This window comes from Bufo gargarizans, chromosome 4 (assembly GCF_014858855.1).
Source record: "Bufo gargarizans isolate SCDJY-AF-19 chromosome 4, ASM1485885v1, whole genome shotgun sequence".
NCBI classification, from domain to species: Eukaryota; Metazoa; Chordata; class Amphibia; order Anura; family Bufonidae; genus Bufo; species Bufo gargarizans.
Genome location: NC_058083.1, coordinates 305,655,436 through 305,680,165, shown reverse-complemented (window position 1 = coordinate 305,680,165; position 24,730 = coordinate 305,655,436). Strand labels below are relative to the sequence as shown.

At 41.6% G+C, this 24,730-nt stretch overlaps 1 protein-coding gene across 1 annotated transcript in view; it reads right to left on the bottom strand.

The window, feature by feature from the left end:
* The window catches only part of NKAIN2 (sodium/potassium transporting ATPase interacting 2), an 850,529-nt gene that overhangs the window by 811,638 nt on the left and 14,161 nt on the right, over nucleotides 1–24,730 (bottom strand). The gene's annotated exons all lie outside the window — the stretch shown is intronic.

Sequence of the window (24,730 nt, the reverse complement as noted above, 5' to 3'; positions counted from 1 at the left end):
GCAACTTACAGAGCTCCCTCATGACCTTAGACATAAAAGGGTCCACTGGTCAGTCAGAACCTCTTTAGGTAGCCCCACTCGGGAGAACATTTCCATTAGCTCCTTAGCTATCAGTTTAGCCGATGTATGTCACAGTGGCACTGCCTCTGGGTACCGAGTGTCGTCATCTAGGACGACCAGGATGTGTTGGTATCCTTTAACGGACTTCGGTACTGGGCCTATGAGCCCATTGCGATTTGCTCAAATTGTACCTCGATGATTGGGAGAGGTACCAAGGGACTGTGGAAAATGTGCTGGGGGCTAGTTGCCTGGCAGGTCGGGCAAGACTACAGAATTTGTCCACCTCTCTAAACACACTGGGCCAGTAAAACTGTTGTAATAACGGGTCCTGTGTTTTCTTCATTCCCAGATGTCTCCCGAGAACATGTTGGTGGGCTAACTCTAACACGAGTTTGCGATAAGCCTGGGGCACCACTAACTGTTCAATATGTTCACCCTGCAGTTGGATTACCTGATACAACATATCCTGATAAACCACAAAATAGGGAAACACCGACTCTGCCCCTGGTTGTTGTGGTTCACCAACTATTATTAATACATTTCTCCAAGCTCGGGATAGGGTTGGGTCTCGGTGTTGTGCAGTACCAAAATTATCCCCAAAGACATTAAGGTCGGCCAGCTCAGGCCACGGCGGCAAGTCATCTGTGTCTCCCACCGTTACATTCACCGAAGTGGAGGTCACCCCTACCGCTGGCCCTTCGGCCTCGGGTTCCCAGGGTTCTGGCCTCCCCCTGGAGCCAGGCCACTTTGCTGGGGTTACCCCTGTCTCATAGGTATCAGTCACTGTCATAGCAGGCCACAGTGCCGGGAAGCCCGGGAAGTCTCTCCCTATTATAAGTTCATAGTGTAAATTTGTGGCAACTGCCACTTCTTAAGTCCACCTGCCGGCCACTGTGGTTAGCGACACAAGGGCGGTAGGATAGTCCTTTAAGTCTCCATGGATGCACATGCAATTTCCGGCCAGTATACTCCGTGGACCGTACCAAGGGAGCCCTTACTAGGGACACCAGACTCCCTGAGTCCAGCAGAGCCTCTACTGGAGTGTCTCCCCCTTCCACCTGGCACAAGTGGTTTAGAGTTTCTGGGGTACCTGCTGTACACAGTTTCCTGGAATATAACGACTGACAGTAGCCATAGTTAGTATTCATGGGTTCCACCTGGTGTGGACAGTCAGCTCTTACATGGCCAGTCTGCTGACACCGACAGCAGACTATTGGAGCCAGGTTCGTAGGAGGTACATCCCGGGTGGGTTTGGTTGGTTCAAGTCGCCGGGTCTGGGATTGAGATTTACGGAGTTTGACTGCCCCCCTCCCAAAAGAACCCACTTATTCTTAGTAGCCTCGTAGCACTCCACCAGGTCCACCATTTCTAGGGCATTGCCCGGAGACACTTTGTTCATCCAGTGCTGAAAAGGGGGTGGCAGAGCCCTCCAGAACATGTCAGCCAATAGTCTCACCAGCATAGCTGTGGTACTCAGCACATCAGGCTGTAGCCACTTTTGCAAGACATGGAATAAGTCATAATACTGGGGTCTCACAGGCTTCGCCGGCGTAAACCCCCACTGATGTACCCGCTGGGCACGGATCAACACATTCACCCCCAGTCTTGGCAAAATCTCACCCTTTACTTTTTGGTAGTCGGCCGCTTGATCGTCAAAATACACTCGCTGGGAATCTGATGCCAGGAATGGAGCGAAGAGCTCAGCCCACTGGTCTCGGGGTAGCTTCTCCCTGATGACCACTTTCTCGTACATCACCAGGTAGGTTTCGATGTCGTCTACGGGGGTCATCTTAGGAATCGCGGCACAGACTGCTTTCCGGGCATCGTGGACATTCGGGGTTGCTCCTGCTGTCTGCAAAGCCATCACATGTTGTAGCAGCAACTGGTTGGTCTCCTGCTGCTGCTTATTAGCCTGGCGTTGGTGCAGGTTTGTCTCTTGCTGCTGAAGATTATCCTCCATGAGGGCCTTCACAACAGCCTCCATTTTGTCGTGGGGCACTGGTTGTAAAAAAGCTGGTTTAATGTACGACATACAACTGTGCCTGGAAAAATGCAGAACCCAAAAATATCGGCGTTCACTCCAGCCTCACTGCTCTTTCCCGAATCCTCCACCAATTGTGGGGATGCACTCTGGTAGACAGGGTGTACGGATGCAGTACAGACGCAAATTGCCAGTTCTTAAATTAAACTTTCGTTTTTATTCACACACAAAGCAAAAAAACTAAACGTCACTTTGCAGTCTTGGTGTTAGTTCACACACAATGGAAAGTCTACATAGGAAAAATCACCTTGTTGGCAGTTCTTCCTCCAGCAGTCTATAGCAGGCTTTTAGGGGGCCCATTTTCTTTACAGATGGGTCTCAGCCCTCCAGCACAGCACAAGCCTCAGATCCCAGCATACACACCTCCTGAGCTCCACTGTCAGACTGAGGTAATCCTCCTCACCCGGTAGTCCTGGCTGCTTTTTAGGCCTGGCAAAACCCGACCTGGAACATGGGGAGTAGTCACCCACCCAGCACTTTGAATACTCCCAGTAAGAGCCGTCCCAGATCAGCTATACAGCCATACTAAGTATTAAGGTGTCAAACAGAATCTGCTGTTGACACATGAAACTGGCTCTTACTCCACCGAGGCCAGGAACCTCGGTGACATGTACCTATCATCCACAATGATTCCTTTTACCTTCTTACACTTTGCATAAGCGACCTAAAAAGGCTTTTTAAGTTCTTTTTAGTTGCCTATCTTTTTGTTTATTTCATATCTACCCTCATCTACCAGTTTATTTTTTCTTCTACATTTTACAGTACTTCGTTGAAGCACAATAAAGAACAGAATGATGCTTTACATAAAATAATGTTATCTGAATAATTGTATTATATGTAATTGTATTATATTGGAATTTATATTCTCTTTTGATTACCTGATTATAATAGTATTCTGCTTGACATTGTAACAAATCAAACTGTAATGTACTTTCTTTAACCGTTTGAAATGAAAAACTCAATAAAAACAGAAAATGCCATCCTTCTAGCTACATATGATTCTTCTGTGATTCACTGTTGTCTCTGTTTTCCTTGGCAACCTCATATAAATCAGAGGCTCCGAATTACAATTGGATTGGATTAAAAACAATTATTTGGAAAAAAAAATCAACAATAAAATCTATACAAATGCATAAAACATTATTCAAAACTAATGTTATTGCACAAACCAAAGTAGAGTAGATTTACTGCATGGTAGGGTCCATTAGGGTAGATTTACTGATCAAAATGTGCTGGAATTCTGGTTGAAAATTGACATTTAAGCGTTAGAAACATTATTTATGCCCCTCCTGACAATGTGCATTAGCAGGAAATAAGCATGATTTTTGAGAAAGTAGTAAGGTTAAAAATGTGACAAAATGACATCAGAATTTGGGGCAAAATTTTGCCACTAAGTAACTCAATCAATAGATGGTATAAAGATAGTCAAACAATGCAGCAAGTTTATCATCCGCAGTGAGGTACTGTGATACATCTGGAACATTTTCAGGTTGTGTTGTCTAAGCTTAAAATGTCTAAATATTAGTCATGAATGGTAAATCTGCCATTCTGTGTTTCTGTGGGGCTTTATTCTTCAGCATTATGAAAACATAATTAGTGATTCCTCATAATGATGTCCATATGCACTAATAGAGAATATAGAAATAAATTGTTTTAGCGAGATAACCCCTGTAAGGGAACAAGACCCATTTGCAAGGAGTGTTCATTGGTAAGTGGAGCTTGTATATGTATGGACTGATGATTAGTACACATTTTAGACATTATAATTAGAGTTAGTATTAACACAGAGAAAAGAAGGCTGGTGATTAGTGATGGACGAACATGATCATGCAAATGCGATCAAATGTTCGTGAACCTCAAGTTCGCGACAGGCCCAATTCACTTTAATGGCAGGCGAACCTGAAAAACCTTCAGGTCATATTTTCAGCCACCATATACTTACTAGAAGTGCACAAACTGCCCCACAACATGAACAGTGACATACCAGAGGGGGAACAATGGGAAAAATTCCCCCCAAAAATATGTATTTTAATCAGGGGCCATTTTTATGCATCTTAAAGGGAAACTCTCAAAACTGTGCCCTGCTGGAGCATAGAAAATAATTATTTTAGACTACGGGAGTACAGGCCCCAAACATTAGGCATTGACCGGACAGAAAACATCAAGTGATTATGTGGTTGGAGGTATATTAGACGGTCAATGGATATCAATTTTACTGCAGGCCCCAAAAATTATTCAATCACCGTACAGAAGATAACAATTGATAATGTGGCTGGAGGTACATTAGGCGGTCACCGTACAACAATTTTACTGTTGACCAGTTAGATTACAGGTGCAAAAAATTATGCTTTCATCATACAGAAAAGATCAAGCAATTATGTGGCTCAAGGAACATTAGACGGTCGATGGATATAAATTTTACTGCAGGCCAGTGGACTACAGGCCTCAAAAATTATTAATTCGCCATACAGAAAAGAACAATTGATAATGTGACTGGAGGTAAATTAGGCGGTCACCGTATAACAATTTTACTGTTGGCCAGTTAGATTATAGGCCCTAAAAATTATGCATTTTCCTTACAGAAAATATCAAGTGATTATGTGGCTGGAGGTATATTAGATGGTCAATGGATATCAATTTTACCGCAGGCCAGTGGACTTCAGGCCCCTAAAATTATTCATTCAACGTACAGAAAAGAACAAGTGATAATGTGGCTGGAGGTATATTAGACGGTAATTGCATATCAATTTTACTGCAGGCCAGTAAAAATACATGTCAAATACATATATTTAAAAGAACTAAAAATATTAAATTAGATTAAAAACATGTCTAACGAAATCCCCCTCTTGAAAAAAACGTTAAATGATAATAGTTGAAATTCCATAACACGTCGTCACAGGTGTTGAATTCCTCCGTGGTCCAAAACTAGGCAGTCACCGGACAGAAATGACCTATTATGACGCTGTATTTACATAAGACAGGGACCATTATTTGTTCTGGCTAGTTGTGAGAAAGGTGACTGTGCTTATGGGTCATGATCCCCCCTGCTGTGCTGAACATCCTTTTGGACAGAACACATCTTCTTGCATGCGCTTTAGGATTGGTACCCGCAACTGTCTCTCTGTAGGTGGAAATTCCTCTGCCAGCACCCGCAACAGCAGAATGCAGCATCTCTCGAAGCAAGGCCTGAAAAAGCTGCATTTTGACAGCCCTCTGTGATGCTGGTAACATGTCCACCATTTTGTGTTTGTACCGGTGGTCTAAATACATTGCCACCCAGTACTGGTCCATTTTATACATGGGTCCCTCTTCAAACACTGGAGCATAAAGACCCCCATTTGCACTAAAGTTGAAGAGGTGGAGCAGCCTGGCTCCTGCTCATTGCCCAGGAGAATGTCGTCCTCGGTCTCCTTCCCCCATCCACAGACAACATCAAGGATCCCCGGAAAGTTTAAAGCCTGCTGTTCTTGTTCCTGCTTCTCCCCCCAGGCACCATCCTCCCCTGACTTCTCTGCAGACTCCTGCTGATTTGTCTCAGATGGAGTATCCCCCCCCTGGGAATTCAGTCAGCATTGCGACTTCCTCGTCTTCCTGCTCCTCGACGGCTTGATCTATGACACAACGCAATGAATGCTCCAGAAAGAAAACGTAAGGTAAGATGTCACTGATGGCGCCCTGGCTGCGACTGACCAGTTTGGTGATCTCATCAAATGGCCGCAGAAGTCTGCATACATCGCGCATGAGCAACCACTGGTGAGGTGAAAAAAAAACAAGCAGTCCGAAACCTGTCCTGCCACAGAGTTTGTACACGTAATCATTAACGGCACGTTTCTGCTAGAGCAGCCTATCAAGCATATACAAGGTGGAGTTCCAGCGCGTCTGGTGGTCACAAATCAGATTTCTGATGATCCATGGCATTGTAAGATCTACTAAAATTGCCAGAGATTTTCCTCACCTGTCGCAAGACGTCCTGGACCCCGGGGTATTTAGCAACAAATCGCTGCACGACTAAGTTCAGGACATGAGCTATGCACGGCACGTGTCATTTTGCCCTGTTTCAGCATGCTCAGCAGATTGGCACCATTGTTGCACACCACTTTACCAACAGTCAAATTGAGCGGGGTTAGCCACTGATCGGCCTGTGACCGAGGAGCTGAAAGGAGTGCAGGAATGGTGTGGCTCTTGGCTTCCAGGCAAAACAACCGCAGCACAGCATGACAACATCTCACCTTGCACATTGAATAGGTTCTGGAGAGCTAGGGGGTGCAGCAGAAGATGCAGTAGCAGTGGAAAAGGAGGAGTTAGCCGAGGAGGAGACGGAGGATAAAGTAGGAGGAGGAGAAGAAGAATAGGCAGGCCTGCATGCAATCCGTGGTGTTAACACCAAATCCACACAGGTGCCACGGGTTACATGCTTGACAGCTGTCAGAAGGTTCACCCAGTGGGCAGTAAAAGTTATGTACCTTCCCTGCCCATGTTTGCTAGACCACGTGTCTGTGGTCACATGTATCTTGGTACTGACTCTGTGTGCTAGAGATACAATCACTTGCCACTGAAAATGGCCATATAGCTCTGGCATGCCCTTCTGGGAGAAATATTTCCTGATGGGGACCTTCCATTGTGGTGTGCCAATGGGCACAAATTTTCTAAAGGCCTCCAAGTCCACCAGTTTATATGGCAGTAGTTGGCGGGCTAGCAGTTCCAACAAGCTGGCGGTCAGCTGTTGGGCAAGAGGGTTATCCGGCATCATCAACTTTTTATGCTCGAACATTTGGGCCACTGAAGCCTGCCTTTTGCCAGATGAATGCGACAGCAGCACTTTGGAAGGTGGAGTGGAGGACAAATGGGAGGAGAGAGAAGAAGGAGAAAAGGCAGGACATGGAGCGCCGGGAGTGTGGCTTTGTGGGTTCTGACAGCATTGCTCCCACTGGACTTGGTGATGGGAGACCAGGTGCCTTCTTAAGGCGGTCGTCCCTAGGTGAGTGTTGGGCTTACCATGACTTATGCATTGACAGCACAGGCTGCAGATGGCAACACTATTGTCAGCAGCTGACACGTTAAAAAAAGCCCACACTGCGGAGCCATGTGCCGGCGTCCTGGGATCGCAAAATGTGACCGTGCATGGTGGATGGCTCGCACCAGATATATTGCCTTCTGTGCACTGCAAGTTCTGCCTGCTTTTCCTCCTTCTCCTCCCTTTCTGCTACTCTGTCTCTCTCCCTCTGTACTCCCCTCCTCTTCCTCTTTTGTGTGCACCCACGTGATGTCCATCAACACGACATCATCGTCATCTTCACCACCACTGACTTTAGATATCTCGGAGTAGGCAGCAACAGCGGGGACCACCCTCTTTAGGCTGATCTGGGTACTGTCGTCAGACGGCTGCTATCTCCTCATCTGATGCCAAAAATGGCTGCTCATCGGTAAGGTCTGGGAATGGATTGGAAAATAATTGCTTTGACTCGAGTGGAGGGGCTATGGTGGTGGTGTCTTTGGGGGTGCACACAGCAGAGAGTGAGGAGGGTGCAGAGGATGAGGAGGGTGCAGAAGCAGAAGGCTGATTGAGCCACTCAACCATCTCTGGCGCGTCATTTGACATAATCGCACACACCTACTCCAACTTCCCACTTAGGCGTTGGCCTGGTGCACCTGCCCGACCCCTACCACCCCTGCAGAATTGTCTGCCTCTTTCCCTGTCTGTCATTTTCAAAATGACCCTGTGACAAAGTCCCTATAGAAGAGCAGTATTTGGTGGAAGCCGGTGTATCGCAGGCCTCAACCAATATTTGGTGGAAGCTGGTATATCAATACCCTCTATCAGTATTTTGTGGAGACAGGTATATAGAACCCAATAATGAGTATTTGCTGGAAGCTGGTAAATCAAACCCCTTAATCAATATTTGGTGGAAGCCGGTATATTAATAATTTGTATCGATATTTTGTTCTAAACAGGTATATAGAACCCAATAATGAGTATTTGCTGCTAGTTGGTATATTAAACCCCTTAATCAATGTTTGGTGGAAGCCGGTGTATGGCAGGCCTCAATCAATATTTGGTGGAAGCTGGTGTATCACACCCCTCAATCAACATTTTGTGGAAGCCGGTGTATCACACCCTACAACCAGTATTTTGTGGAAGCAGGTATATTGCACCCCTTAATCAGTTTTTTGGGGGCAACAGGTATATCACACCTGTTGCAATTAATTTTTCGAATAGCATTTGTTCCTCTATATGCCGTAGCTGCAGTATTTCAGCAGAACCGCAGACAAGTTCTGCACAATACAAATGCACTATAATATAATTTCTATGTTAGAAGGTATATTGTAGGTATATCACACCCCTCAATCAGATTTTTTTTTTGGGGGGGGGGGCAACAGGTATATCACACCTGTTGCAATTGGTGAAGGAAGGTGAAGGAAGATTTTCACACACTTGGTAATGATATATGGGAGGTTGCATCGATTGTTTCATTCTCTGCAGTTTTGCCTGTGAATAACCTTTAGCATGACAGGAAGATGCGCATTAAGGAATTCAATGAATGTCTTGGTGAATGGTGTCTGAACCAAGGGTTTGGCTTTGTGTCTCATGTTAGATCTCGTTGGAATGGAAAAGAACTGTACAAGAAACATGGTTTGCATCTTTCTCTCAAGGGAACAAATGTCCTCAGTGAACAGTTCCAAGTATTTGCTAAGGGGCATTTAAACTAGGAAAAGAGGGAAAAAGAGTGATAATCCAGCAGTCCGACTGCCCCCCGGAACAATGCCAGAAGATGAGAGTAGCACATAGGTTAAGAAATGACAAGATCAGAGTCTTGTCTACAAATGCTTGCAGTTTAGGGAATAAGATCAATGAACTTGAGTCTATAATAGCATCTGTATGTGAAATAAAACATAAAATCTAATTTAATACAAGTTAGCGAGACCATTTTAGAGTCAGTTTGGGTTACGTTGCTGCTTGATAATCATAAGGTAACTCGTGAAGGTGTGATATATAGACCACCTAGCCAAGTCAAAGAAATAGATGATCTATCTACTAGTTGAGGAAATAACTAAAATGACATTGAAAGGGGAAGTTATCATTATGGGAGACTTTAATCTTCCTGATGTAAACTGGAAAACCAAAATAGCTAGTTCTGCCAGGAGTACAGATATTTTTAATTCCCTACTGGGACTATCTTTACAGTAAGTAGTGTAGGAGCTAACCCGGAAGGAGGCCATTTTAGATTTAGTATTCACAAATGGGAATTTGATATCTGATATTACTGTAGGGGAAAGCTTGGGATCTAGTGATCACCAATCAGTTTGGTTTACTATAAATACAGTGACTGAGTCACACCACACAAAAATAAAAGTTTTAGATTTTAGAAAAACTGACTTTTCTTAAATTCGATTAGTGGTATACGAGTCCCTATCAGATTGGAACTGTGTGTCTTTTTGCTGATGAATACAAAGATTTGTAACAGGGTTGATGTTCCTGGAGGGATACACCAAATGGAAAAGGATTTAGGAAAACTAGAGGAATGGTCAAAAATCTGGCAACTAAATTTTAATGTTGATAAGTGCAGATAATGCACCTGGGGCATAAAAACCCAAGAGCAGAATATAAAATCAGTGATACAGTCCTAACCTCAGTATCTGTGGAAAGGGATTTAGGGATCATTATTTCAGAAGACTTAAAGGTAGGCAGACAATGTCATAGAGCAGCAGAAAATGCTAGCAGAATGCTTGGATGTATAGGGAGAGGCATTACCAGTAGAAAGAGGGAGGTGCTCATGCCACTCTACAGAGCACTAGTGAGACCTCATTTGGAGTATTGTGCGCAGTACTGGAGACCATATCTCCAGAAGGATATTGATACTTTGGGGAGAGTTCAGAGAAGATCTACTAAACTAGTACATGGATTGCAGGATAAAATTTACCAGGAAAGATTAAAGGACCTTAAGCAAGAAAGGAAGATTAATGGAAGAAAGACGAGACAGAGGGAATATGATAGAAACCTTTAAATACATAAAGGGAATCAACAAGGTAAAAGAGGAGAAAATATTTAAAAGAAGAAAAACTGCTACAAGAGGACATAGTTTTAAATTAGAGGGGCAAAGATTTAAAAGTGATATCAGGAAGTATTACTTTACTGAGAGAGTAGTGGATGCATGGAATAGCCTTCCTGCAGAAGTGGTAGCTGCAAATACAGTGAAAGAGTTTAAGCATGCATGGGATAGGCATAAGGCCATCCTTCATATAAGATAGGGCCAAGGGCTATTCATAGTATTAAGTATATTGGGCAGACTAGATGGGCCAAATGGTTCTTATCTGCTGACACATTCTATGTTTTTATGCTTACTTATTCCAATCGCATTTGTCCCTCTATCTAGCTGTGGTATCTCAGCAGAACCGCACACAACTGCTGCACAATACAAATGCAATATAATATACTTTCTATGTTAAAAGTAGAGATGGCCTCTGCGGTCGTTTCGCAGCAAACTTTGCGTGTTCGCGATTCGCCGAACATGCAAACATATGGAGATAATAGCGCCCGCCATATTCTTTTACATTGTGAAGAACTTTGACCCATGACACATCCATCAGGTGGTACAGGACAGCCAATTGAGCTGTTTTAGCACATGGACATACCCCCTACCTTATAAATAAACCTGATCTGGCTGCCATTTTACATTCAGTGTTTTGCCAGTGTAGGGAGAGGTTGCTGTGTGGAGCAGGAACAGACTGTTAGGGACACCAAACTCTAGCTAATAGGGCCACAAAAGTTCTTTTATGGACTGGTATAGGTGTGCTATTGATAGGTGTGATACACAGAAGGGTGCAATATACTTATATTATTCTTTTATAATGAGTCAAAAACACATAGATCTGTATAGTGATCACCTGGAAGTCAGGGGTCTAGAGGCTAGGGCAGTGATGGCGAACCTATGGCACGGGTGCCAGAGGCGGCACTCAGAGCCCTCTCTGTGGGCACCCGCACCCTGGAAAAAGTCTATGGTGTACCAATAAGCCTTAGACTTTTCCTGCCATTAATCAGCGAAGGGCATGCTATGAACGGCACAGGCAGTTATTATAGCTAAATGATAAAGTACATTGAAGATACACTAAATTGGTATTCAGATTAAATTGCCGTGTTGGAACTTTGTGATAAATAAGTGGGTTTAGGTTGCAGTTTAGGCACTCGGTCTCTAAAAGGTTCGCCATCACTGGGCTAGGGGCTTACTAGGGCCATTTTTATATAGGGTAAGGTTCCGGACGGGGTCGCTCTTATCATGGTGGGTGGTCTGTGGTTAGGCTATCAGGGCCATAATTTCACCCCCCTGTAGGGCAATATCAGGGACAGTTCTTTGCCCACCCTGTCCTTCAATACTACATCATCATCTAGCCCAGGGATAGATGTTTTTTGCTTTCCCTCAGGGATTCATGGATGTGCACTGGAACCCCCCCGGATTGTGGTAGGAAATATGGTTCCTGATTTTGTGCCGCCGAGCACTTGTGGCCATATTAGCTAGCGTTTGGTGTCCCTAACAGTCTGTCCCTGCTCCACACAGCAACCTCTCCATACACTGGCAACAAACAGAATGTACAATGGCTGCCAGATCGGGTATATTTATATGGTAGGGGGTGTGTCCATGTGCTGAAATATCTCAATTGGCTGTCCTGTCCCACCCGATGGATGTCTCATGGGTCAAAGTTTGGCGCTATGCAAAAAAATATGTCGCGTGCGACTGTCGCTATGTGTTGCGCATGTTCGGAGAATCGCGAACGAACAAAGTTCGCCACAAAACAATCACCGGGCGAACTGCAAGGCCATCTCTACTGATGATGTGCTTTTATATCCTGTAACAATAGAATTATTTTTTTTTTTGTAATGTGATTAAAATCATGTATACCTTACCACTATGCTGTATGACGCTCACCTAATTCAATTCTTATCCCAGAACACAGGTAGACATACCACAAGTGTGTAACCTGTGTGTCTAAACATGGACCAGTAGGCAGTGGGGTACTAGCAGATTCCTACTGTCTTTTTGATTGCATATAAAGTATTGAACCAATGAATTTCATGGCGTAAGTAAATATTATACCTGGGTAGACATACCTGGGTAGACATAAATGGGGTGCTCTTTGATGAGCTATTGTAGAGCGAGGCGCTTGTATTGCACTGGGCACTTCTGCTTTCTGTGCCTACCCATGTCTCATAGCAATGCTGAGGTTTCCTTAGTCCTTCACAATTTTTTTTTTTCTTATGTGTTTTTTTTGACATTTGTGTGACATTTGTGTTTTTTACAAGCATTTTTGGTGGCCATTTTTAGTAGTGTTGATCACGAATATTCGAATTGGGATTTTTTATCGCAAATATAGGTACTTCGAAAATTCGCAAATATTTAGAATATAATGTTATATATTCGTAATTTCGAAAATTCGAGATTGTTTTTTAATCAGTACACATGATCTCTCCTGCTTCTAGCATGTGGAACAATGAAAAGGCTGCAGCATCTTTGACTTTAGGAGTAGTGTTGATTGCGAATTTTCGTAATGTGAATATTCGTAATGCAAATTTTTCTCGCAAATTTTTCAATTGCCGAGTAAAAACATGATTCCTCCCTTCTACTTGCTTGTGGGCCAATGACTCATTGGCCCACAAGCAAGTTGCAGGGACGAATCATGACTTTAGATGGTAAAAATTATGAATATTCTAAAAAATTAATATATAGCACTATATCGAATATATTAGTTTTTTTGAATATTCATAATATTCTAAAACAAGAATATATAGCAATAAAGTGAATATTTGAAGAAAAATAAACTAATACAGAGCAATTTAGCTAATATAGTGCTATAATCTTTGTCTAATAGTTGTAATTTTTTTTCTCATCTGAAGTACAGATTGGAAAAAAATTACAACTATTAAAAAAATATATTATAGCACTATATTAGCTAAATTGCTCTACATTTGTTTTTTTCAAATATTCGCTATATTGCTATATATTCTTGTTTTAGAATATTTTACGAATATTTGAAAAAACTAATATATTCGATATAGTACTATGACTCATGTTTTTACTCGGCAATTGAAAAATTTGAGATAAAAATTGACATTACGAAAATTTGCATATTACGCGACCATTACCTTGCCGATTTTTCGAGTAAAAAAATCATAGAATATATAACAAATATTCAAATTTGCGAATATTTGACGGATATTCTACAAAATAGTCGTGAAATATCGCGAATTTGAATATGACCCCTGCCGCTCATCACTAATTTTTATTAATACATTATTTTGCATGCACTTTTTTTCTTATAAGGAAGGCCATAGAAAAATCAGAGTATGCTGTGATGTTTGCACTGTATTTCACAATTTCCGTTACAGCTAAAATCTGGAGGTGGTATTTTATCAGATCACTAAAATATCAATAAATAAATAAATATTATGACAGGTAACAAATATACTGAAGTAAAACCTCACCTATAGATGACATGAATCAAATACTAATGGCAAACAGATAATGCTGCAAAAGTATAAATATATCAGTCAGGTAATGAAGCAGACAGATAAAGATAACAAAAAAATAAACAAATAGAAAACAGCTGACCTTAGCTTTTAACTTCCTCTGAATTATTCTCCATATCTTCCCCTGAAACACTGGCTCTAACACCACTAACCCTCAATGTCCCTAAATATCTCTCCATTGAAACCTTGCCTTGAAACACTAACCCTAACACAACAACCAGAGGGTGCCGGGACCCAGAGGCAAAAAAAAAAATGAAAAGAGCCAAACTAAAATCAAACACAAATGACTCATACAGGAAGGACATAAACAAATTACCGTAAAAAGTACAGAAATCTAGATCTAGACTAGAACAAGCAAAAGAACCAAACACAGATTAGGAACAGCTAGATATAAGAAACAAGGATTTGATGGATAAAAATGCATAGAGATTACGTTATCAAGGACAAGATATCAGCAGATGGTATAAACAATCTGTACCTGAAGAAGGTGATCTTCTTCCCCGAAATGTGTTGTATCATTTGCTAATACATTCTAAAGACTCTACCAACACAACCGCCTGGTTCCTTGTGCCGTGAGATGTTCTTCTCCGGATCTGTTTGCCTTCTTGGGGATTCCAGGCATCCCCTTATAGAAGTACCTGCATCCTTGGCTGCATACCATCCACCTCTGGGGGCTTTGAGCACCCTCCGATGAGACTACACTAGCGTTGTGCCTATTGCTAGCACAACCCTAAAAAGTGAGCCTTCAATTTGAGTAATTTCCTTACCGTTATTTTTGCGTTATCACCCTATGGTGCGCCTGTGTTGTGAACTTAGCAAAACACAGCTGTGAGTATGAAGATATCAGCAGAGACCAAGAATATTTAAAGAAAGGCTATCCAATCAGGAAATCCTTAACAAACAAGAGTGGCCTGAATCAGTGATAATCTGAACCACAGTAATGAATCAGCTTTGAGACAAACTGTACCAAACAACTAACAAAAAGGAAAAGATGACATAGGAGGAGTAAAGCTGCTGGTTATAAGATATACCTCACTAATGAAGTTGGTTTAATATTATAGATGCTCTATAGATTTCCTGTGTGAAACTTAACCCCTTTACGCCAGGTGACGTACAAGTACGTCATCGGTCCGGTCTTTAAACATGGCACCCGATCACGTGCGCTGCGGGCGCATAGCCGCAGGTGGTCACCTGCTTCATATAGAAGACATCCACGGCTCATGTCCGCAACCAGCAGTAATGCCGATTGCAAACATTTAACCCCTGAGATGCCGTGGTCAATCCTGACCATGGCATCTGAGCGCGCTGAAAACTGGAAACCGGAACCGCTTTCGATTATGCTCCAGCTCCCCCATTTGCCGATCGGAGATGCTGGAGCTTGTGTGCAACAGTCCCTGTCTTTGTGAATGACAGGAGGCTGCTGCATAGTACCGTATTTTTTGCCCCATAAGACGCAATTTTTTCCCTCAAAAGTGGCTGTGCACAGCATGAGGGCGCTCTATGACCTCATGCTGTTGGCACCGGTTCACAGCACAGCCGATGGAGGAGAAGGAAGAAGATCGCGGACAGTGAGGAGCCACAGCGCCCGGAGAAGGAGAGGTGAGTAATTTGTTTATTTTATGTCATCTGAGGCATGGGGCACATCTGCGGCAATGGGAGCTGTTCAAAAGATGTATGTGGGCTCAGCAAAAGCGGCAAGGGGCTGATCAAAAGAGGCTTGTGGGTTAATATGAGACTGGGGCTAGTCAAAAGATGCACGTGGGCTCATCAAGCGCAGCAAGAGGCTGATCAACAGAGGCATGGGGCTAATATGAGACTGGGGGCTGATCAAAAGATGCATGGGGCTAATATGAGACTGGGAACTGATCAAATGAGGCATGGGGGCTGATCAAATAAGACATGGGGGGCTGATTTGAAACTGGGGGTCTGATCTAAGGTCTGAATGGTGTCTTATTTATCTTGGGGCTCATATCTGAGGTCTGATTGGGGGTCATTCACATTTGGCTGTGAGCTGAGGTCTGATTGTGAGTCTGATCGGAGGTCTTATTGGGGTCTTATCTACATTGGGGATCTGATTGGAGATGTAATCTGAGGTCTGATTAACATTGGGGGTCTGATTGCTGGTCTGACCTGAAATGAAAAATATTTTTTTCTTATTGTCCTTCTCTAAAACCTAGGTGCATCTTATGGGCCGGTGCGTCATATAGGGAGAAAAATGCAATATTTCCTATAGAGCCTTTGCCTGTAATAGGGCTCCATAGGAAGGTAGTAAAATCATCATAGATTCCAATGCAAGTTCATTGGAGTGTATGATAATAACAATCAGATGATTGATTGTTATAGTTCCCTATGGGAACTATAAAAAAATGTAAAAAATAAAAGTAAAAAAAAAAATATTTAAATCACCCCCCTTTTCCAAAATAAAAATAAAAGAACTAAAAATATCTAAAAAATACACATCATAGGTGTCGTGATGTGCGAAAAAGCCCATTGTATAAAAATATATTCCCCATACGGAAAACAGCAAAACGGAAAAAAGCATCCAAATGGCCAATTTGCTGTTTTTGGTCACTTCATTTTCTACAAAAAAAAGTAAATAAAAAGTGATCAAAAAGTCATACACACCCCAGAATACATACCCCAGAATGAAAAGTTCAGATCGCCCTGCAAAAAATGTACCTCATACAGCTCTGTACACAATAAAAAATAGTTATAGGGGTCAAAATATGGCGACAAAAAAATGTAACAGATTTTTTCCCGCTTTTAATTTTTTTATCACTATCAAAACGCAAGAAAAACTATACATATAAGGTATTGCCGGATTTGCACTGACCTGTAGAATAAAAGTAGCTTGTCAGTTTTATAGCACATCGAACATCATAAATAATAAACACGTAAAGCTGTGGTGGAATTTGTTTTTTTTGCAATTTCACCCCATTTGGAATTTTTTTACTACATCAAATGCAATATTAAATGGTGGCATTCTAAAGTACAACTTGTCCCACAAAAAACAAGCCCTCATATGACTATGTGAACAGACAAATAAAAAAGTTATGGCTGTGGAGAGGCAGGGAGTGCAAAACGAAAATACCAAAAAAACAAACAAAAAAAATTCCGGGGGTGAAAGGGTTAATAATGCTCTTACACTGCACATATGCAGGACAATGCAGAGACATTATTGTGGTGCATATACAGTATGTCAACACTGTAGTGAGCGATGGCATACAAAACATGAGAATGAACCTCATAAGGCTGGTTTTCCTATAGTTTTCTGGTGTATAGCCTTTTTTGTGTTTTTTTTGTGTATGGTGCGTATCTTTTGTTAGGCACATAAGTGTTACTTTAAGGTCTATATGCACACAATTTTTTTTTTTTTAGGTGAGGCACTTTTTGTGTTCTGTTTTTTGAGAGTCTTTAGCATTTTGGGTGCTCTACATCTGTTATTTTTATTCTAGTGTACAGACTTCCCTATAAGACTTGAAAAGCTCTACAAACAGTTAAGAATACCACGATAAGTGGTTAAAAAGGTTGCCTTTTCTTACAAGCAAAAAAAAAAAAAAAAAAAAGACCTAAGAGGAACCTGAACAAGACTGAACATTTCCTCTGGTTACTCTGGTATGCTCTAAAACATGATTATGTTAATTGGCTGTCTGACAATGGGTATAGTGCAATGATAAAGAGCTTAGAATTTTTTATACCAATAACAAATAATCTTATTGGTGCTCCTCCCACCAAAATGTGAATACTGTATGTTGGTGTTTTAGTAGTGGGAAGAAAGAAATAAGACGTGGTTAAGGTAAATGGATTACTTAGACAAATCAGTGTGTGTGCAAAATTTTAGTTTCTTTCCATAAACACTTATCAACACATTCGGAATGAAATAAAAGAACATTGCAGTAGAATATAGAGCTATTTTTATATTTGCTTCTTTTTGATGTGAACTGGCACTACAGACCCTTAAATACTTATATTGGCAACATATCTAGAAACCTGCAGTATGACATTTATTTAAGAAAGTAATCCCTTTCTTAGTGAAACTGCTGCTTACAGAAAGCTCACAGTCATTTTTCATCGTAGGTAGTAGTGAACATGGAGTGCACACAGAGCAGACCCCGCAGTAGAGAAGTGATCAGTTGGTTCTTCTCACAGCAGGAATTAAGTGCAAAAGCAGCCTAATATGACACACCAAGGACAATTTAAGAAAAACTGTCTTGTGCTCTTTTCGTACAAGGTGTTCCAGAAAATGCCAGATGTAAAAAGATTTCCTCAGAGACCAATAAAAATGTTTCCTACTAAATATAACCAGAACATAAAGCTAGTGCCTCGAGCTAACAAACAGATGTACAATCTTTAACATTGCTTTAACCTAAACGTATCACATGCTCCCTTGGATTAAAACAAAATCTAAATTATCTTGATGACATTTGCAATGAAGAGGTCAAAAATACTGACATATTACCAACCAGTATAGGGCTAGAAAATAGGAAAAGACAGCGCTATGCCTATTGAAATATATTCCTACAGAATGTATATCTTTTTTTGTTGCCCTTCTTTTAACCCAATTGTAGTATTATTACTTTGATTGTGTCTTTGTGCATTGAATCATAAAAATGATAGAGGACATAGTGGGTCCAGATTGATATGTATATAAAATATTGGAGAAACAATTGCAAACATTGCATATTTATATAGAAATTGCAAGGACATGTCTTTCTTTGAAGTCTTGTGATCACATTACACAATAGAAGTTGTTACGTTTTTGTAGAATTTATGCCAAGATACAAAATAAAATGAGTATTTTGAAATAATTATTATAATTCAAAATCTTAAAAAAATAAAATAAAATCCTAGGTTTGAGTCAGTGTTATCTTGAACTTGGGTTAAAGTATAATGAGGGAAAACTTTAAGAAACAACATTGCTAAGTTGTTGAGGGCTTGAATATAGCACTTGGTATATGGACAAGCTGCATATGACTAGCTCCATTCACACAGTTCAGATTATCACAGCATCCCAGAAGAGAACATGGAGTTGCAAATTAGGTGTTCTGGCTAATTGCTGGTCTACTTCTGACTACTATTTGTTTGTATGAACTCAAGATCAATATTGATCCTTTGAAATTTTAATTAAAAAACAATCAATATGTGAATTGGCTTCCTATTAAACTTAACCATAGTGGATATTTGGTATTGAATACTTTAATTTTAGCCACTGATTCCTCTGCTCCTTAACTCTCCACATAACATAAATTTCCAAGCTGCTTTTCTGAATTTTTTGAGTGCATTACAAAAGTTTGTTGCTTCTTTCAGTACAGCATTAGAGAAACTTTATATTATCTCCCATGACAACAAGAACCAGAACCTACCCTACATGTATATATAATTTCCTGATTGTTTGTCATAGAGGTTGAAATATCTGATGTAAGCAGGATAACAATACACATACATTTATTGTATTTTTCTGATACTCTATAATTGGGGTCCCCAAAAGGCAGTTAGTGGGCCATTCGTGTCCTATACTATTATTGACTCTACTGGGCACAGTTGTACATTTCATTACTTACTGTATACTAGGGCTGCACGATAAATCAAAAAATAATCGAATCGCGATAATCGCCAAATGCGATATGGCGATTTGGCCGACCCGAAAATGCCGCGATTATATATAAAAGTGGCCCCGCGCACATAACTGCCTTTGCATGTAAAGTGTTTTACTAGTGTGTGTGTGGGTGAAATAATCTCTCTCCTAACAGGTCCGGCCTCTGTACTCACAATGAATGCAATGCACTGCAGCGAGCGGCAGCGAGGTGGCCGGCCGGCGCGTGACTGACGTCACTTAGTAACGCTCCTCCCACTTTATGAAGCAGGAGCGTTACTAAGTGACGTCAGTCACGCGCCGGCCACCTCGCTGCCGCTCGCTGCAGAGCATTGCATTCACAGTGAGTACAGAGGCCGGACCTGTTAGGAGAGAGATTGTTTCACCCACACACACACACAAGTAAAACACTTTACACGCAAAAGGCAGTTATGTGCCCAGTTTAGGACACATGAGGGGGACCAGAATAAGATGCTATATGTCTTAAGCTGGCCCCCCTCATTGCCTTATGTGTCCTCCACAGATCCCCTATAACAGTGCCATCCACAGGTCCCCCATAAGTGTCCTCCACAGATCCCCCATATAACGGCGTCCTCCACAGATCCCCCACATAACGGCGTCCTCCACAGATCCCCCATATAACGGCGTCCTCCACAGATCCCCCATATAACGGCATCCTCCACTGATCCCCCGTATAACGGCGTCCTCCACTGATTCCCCATATAACGGCATCCTCCACTGATCCCCCATATAACGGCGTCTTCCACTGATCCCCCATATAACGGCGTCCTCCACAGATCCCCCATATAACGGCGTCCTCCACAGATCCCCCATATAACGGCGTCCTCCACAGATCCCCCACAACACGGCGTCCTCCACAGATCCCCCACAACACAGCGTCCTCCACAGATCCCCCACAACACAGCGTCCTCCACAGATCCCCCACAACACAGCGTCCTCCACAGATCCCCCACAACACAGCATCCTCCACAGATCCCCCACAACACAGCGTCCTCCACAGATCCCCCATAACTATGTCATACCCAGCCGCGTCAGCGGCTCATATGGGAAAATCCAAGCAAATAGACCTCTAGCACAATTCCTTTAAAATATTGCATTGCATATCGTTATCGCAATTTTTAGGGCCCTAATCGCAATCGCACAAAATTCCCATATTGTGCAGCCCTAATGTATACCCTGTATATGTAGTACAGGTTAGTGTGGTGTCAAAGTTTAATTCATGATTTGACATGTAATCTCATTCTATCATCTGTGCAGTGGTTGACAAAGGCAGCAAGTCCTGGTTGAATAAACAAAAATGAGCACCTTGGTTTTCCATATCTGATTATATGCCTTATGTCTTTCTAACAATTCACAAGTAATTGATGCAATGGGGGCACATGTTTCCCATTTGAATTAATGTTTGCCATTCAACTTAACTCTATTCTACAGCGAGAGATGGCTGTCTCATTTACATGGCTTAATTTTTTTTATGTATTTCAGTATATGTTAGTAATTACGGTAGATTTAAGTAGACAATCAATAAATATGTTTTGTCTTTTTTAAATGGTGGTCTACTTATTTTTTATTTATTCATAAAACCTGATTTGGGAGAGGTAATATTGGATATACAGTAAACACATATTTCAGGTATTTCCTATAGAGTCAATATAGCAGTGTTGGTTTGCTCCTGAGCAGCTATAATGAATCAGAAAAATTTACAGGGAAATCTCATTATTACAGTCTCCAGGAAGTGATAGAGGACAGCCCCCTTTACAGAGATCATAGGACAAGTACACAGAGCTTTCTTCGCTTCCATAGCACATGTGGTGCTGTCCTACCATAACTAGGCTTTCAGAAATACAATACAACTTGCTTAGATATGTGTAAAAATCTGAATAAATGTGACATTTTCTGAAAATAGTTACATAGTTAATATATAGTTGAAAAAAGACATAAGTCCATCAAGTTCAACCAAGGGATAGGTGGGGACGCGAATCCCAGAAGGAAGTGAGAATCAGATTTCTACACATTTTCATAAGCATCAATGTTTACTTTTAAGAATTCATCTAAACACTTTTTAAAACTGTCCACTGTTCCTGCTGTGACCACGTCCTGAGGAAGTCTATTCCACAGCTTCACAGTTCTTACAGTAAAGAAGCTGTGATGGTTCCGGAGACTGACATTTTTCTTGTTCAGTCGGAGGCAGTGCCCCTCTTGTCTTTTGAGAGCATTTTACATAGAACAGTTTTTCGCAGTATTTTTTGTATGGCTCATTTATACACTTGTATCGGCTAATCATGTCCCTCCTTAGACGTCTCTTATCAAGACTAAATACATTTAATTATTTTAATCTTTCTTCATAACTAAGACCCTCCTTTCCCCCCTTTAGTTGCTCTCCTCTGTACTTTTTCCAGCTGCAGTGCATCATTTCTATATTCTGGTGCCCAGAACTGGACTGCATATTCCAGATGAGGCCGTACCAACCCTTTGTAAAATATCACATCCCTGCCCTCCGAATCCATGCCTCATTTAATCCATGACAATATCCTGGTGGCCTTAGAAGTAGATGATTGACATTGTATGCTGTACAGACACTGCTTTTGAATTCTGGTTCAACAGAATAATTTATAAAACATACTAATGAAACTGGCCTGGACAAAAATGATGGTACCCTTAACTTAATATTTAGTTGCACAATTATTTGAGACAATCACTGCAATCAAGCGATTTATGTAACTACCAATGAGACTTCTGCACCTGTCCACAGATATTTTGGCCCACTCCTCATGAGCAAACTACTCCAGCTGTCTCAGGTTTGAAGGGTGCTTTCTCTAAACTGCATGTTACAGCTCCTTCCAAAGATGTTCAATAGGATTTAGATCAGGGCTTATAATAGCCTACTTCAGAATAGCCTAATACTTTTCTCTAAGCCATTCTTGGATGTTTTTAGTTGGGTGTTTTGGGTCATTAAGTCATTATCCTGTTGGCGGATCCATGACCTGTGACTGAGACCAAGCTTTCTGGCACTGGGTACCATATTTTGCTTCAGAATGCCTTAAAAGTCTTGAGATTTCATTGTACACTGCACATATTCAAGACACCCTTTTCAAGGTGCAGCAAAGCAGCCTCAAAACATATTCGAGCCTCCTCCATGCTTCACAGTAAGTACAATGTTATTTTCTTTGCATGCTTCATTTTTTTGTCTGTTAATAAAGAACTGATGTGCGTTTTGTCTCATCTGTCCAATGGACATTATCCCATGCTTTGTACTTTGACAATATGCATTTTGGCAAATTCCTGGGAAACCAGCATAACAGTGTAGCGCCTATCACCCTATTTCGCTCATAAATCTAGACGCTAAGATACTGGCGAAGGTCCTGGCATTGCGTCTCTCAGGGATTATTCTATCCTTGGTGGGCCCAGATCAGTTCGGCTTCATGCTAGGAAAGTCAACTGATATATATCTCAGGAGACTTTATGCCAATCTGCAGTGTCTTTAGACAATGATAATGCATTTGATTCTGTTGAGTGGCAATTTCTATGGTAAATACTAGCAAGGTTTGGGTTCCCAAAGAACTTCTTGAAATGGCTGCATCTGTTATATGCGGACCCCTCGGCGAGAGTGCGTGTGAATGGGACGTTATCCAGGCCCTTTCATTTGCGCAGAGGGACCAGACAAGTGTGCCCACTGTCACCGTTACTCTTCGCGCTGGTGATGGAACCAATATCTATGTTGATAAATAGCAGCCCAGGGATAGAGGGTTGGAATATTGCAGGCATCAAAGAAAAAATATCATTTTACGCCGATAATATGTTGTATATTTGGGAGATATGGAGAAATCACTAGATACACTCCTAGAAGTGGTAGATGAATACGGGAGGTATTCAGGACTTAAAATTAATTGGGCCAAATTGGTGTTGTATGGAACCAAGCATCCGAGAGTATAGGCAAGGTCAAAACTGTTAGTGGCTGATAAGTTCAAATATTTGGGAGTCATAGTACATAAAGAGCCTAAACAATTCATCTCTCTCAATCTGCTTCCAACTATGGAATATATTACACAAAAATTAAAAGCTTGGGTGGACCTTCCTCTTTCCCTGGTGGGGCGGATAAATATCTTCAAAATGGCCTTGTTACCAAAATTACTATATATGTATAGGGCGGCGCCGAAGCTTTAAAAATATATCCCATTCTGAGGCTATTGATAAATTACTGACTCCCTTCCTATGGCCCAATACGCAGCCCAGAATTGCTAGAGATAAGCTGAAAGCGTCTTATGTCAGGGGTGGTTTGGCTCTCCCTAATATGTACAAGTACTACCAAGCAGTGCAGCTGACATATGCCAGTTGGTGGATCAGAGCAGACGCCAATAATCCAGTGACTGTTCTGGAGGCTGCATTATTGGGGTCATATGAAGCTTTAACAAACTTCATATATAGGGAGGGTAAATACCCAGTTATATGTCTTACCTCCAATATGTTGGCAGTGTTGACTATTTGGAGGAAAACTGTATGGGTGAACGAGAATGGGAAAGACAGAGGGGAGTTGTCCCCGGTGACACCGTTGTGGTGAAACCAAGGGCTACAGGAATTGTATAAGCTGCAGGAGTTTGAGTTCTGGCCGCAACATGGGGTGAAGTACGTTACCCAATTATACGTAGAGGGAAACTTCAAGACATTTAGAGATTTCAGGGAAGAATTCCAACTTAGATATGCATGTACTAAACAATTTGGTAAGGATCCCATTAAGCTAGAATATAGTTCCATTGAAAAGGTTGCTGGATTGAGAGTGTTGTATAAACCAGTATCTTACTTTTATGCGGAACTAATGTCGCAGGCATCATCCCCCTTATCTATATCCTTGGCTAGGTGGATGTTCTGCAATTGGAGGATAGGCATGAGAAAGAACTAATGCACACTTGGAGGCACTCGGTAATCAGTGCAAGGGACCAATTAATACAGGCTAAATGGAATTGCACATACTTGATTTCAGTTAGGCTAAATCGTATGCATAGATTGGATACTCCTGAATTCTCTAGATGTGACGCGGAAAGGGGAACCTTGATCAACATATTATAGAGTTGTCCAGTGATAGCACAGTTTTGGTCAGGAATTCACAAATTTCTTAATGGGAAATTAGGGTTACCAGCAGTGTGCTCCCCAGAGAATAGCTTATTGGGACTAGTAAATGATCTGATTCAAACTAAGCATGCTAGGATGCTGTATAGACTCTTAATGTTCTACGCCAGGAAGGTCATTTTACTAAACTGCAAACCTCTGCCGGTCCCATCGGTACAAAAGTGGATCCAAATTATAGATGCGGCTTTGCCGATATATAAACTAACATTTATGGCGAGGGGCAACGCGGGGAAATTTTTGAAAATTTTGGGACTCTGGCTACAAGCAAGACCAGTGCCTGAAATAGAATGAGTAAAAATATTACCTACAGGAGAGGGGAAATGTGGTGAGCGGTAGGCTTATTAATATGAAAAGAAGAGTGCAGTCTTATGTTATA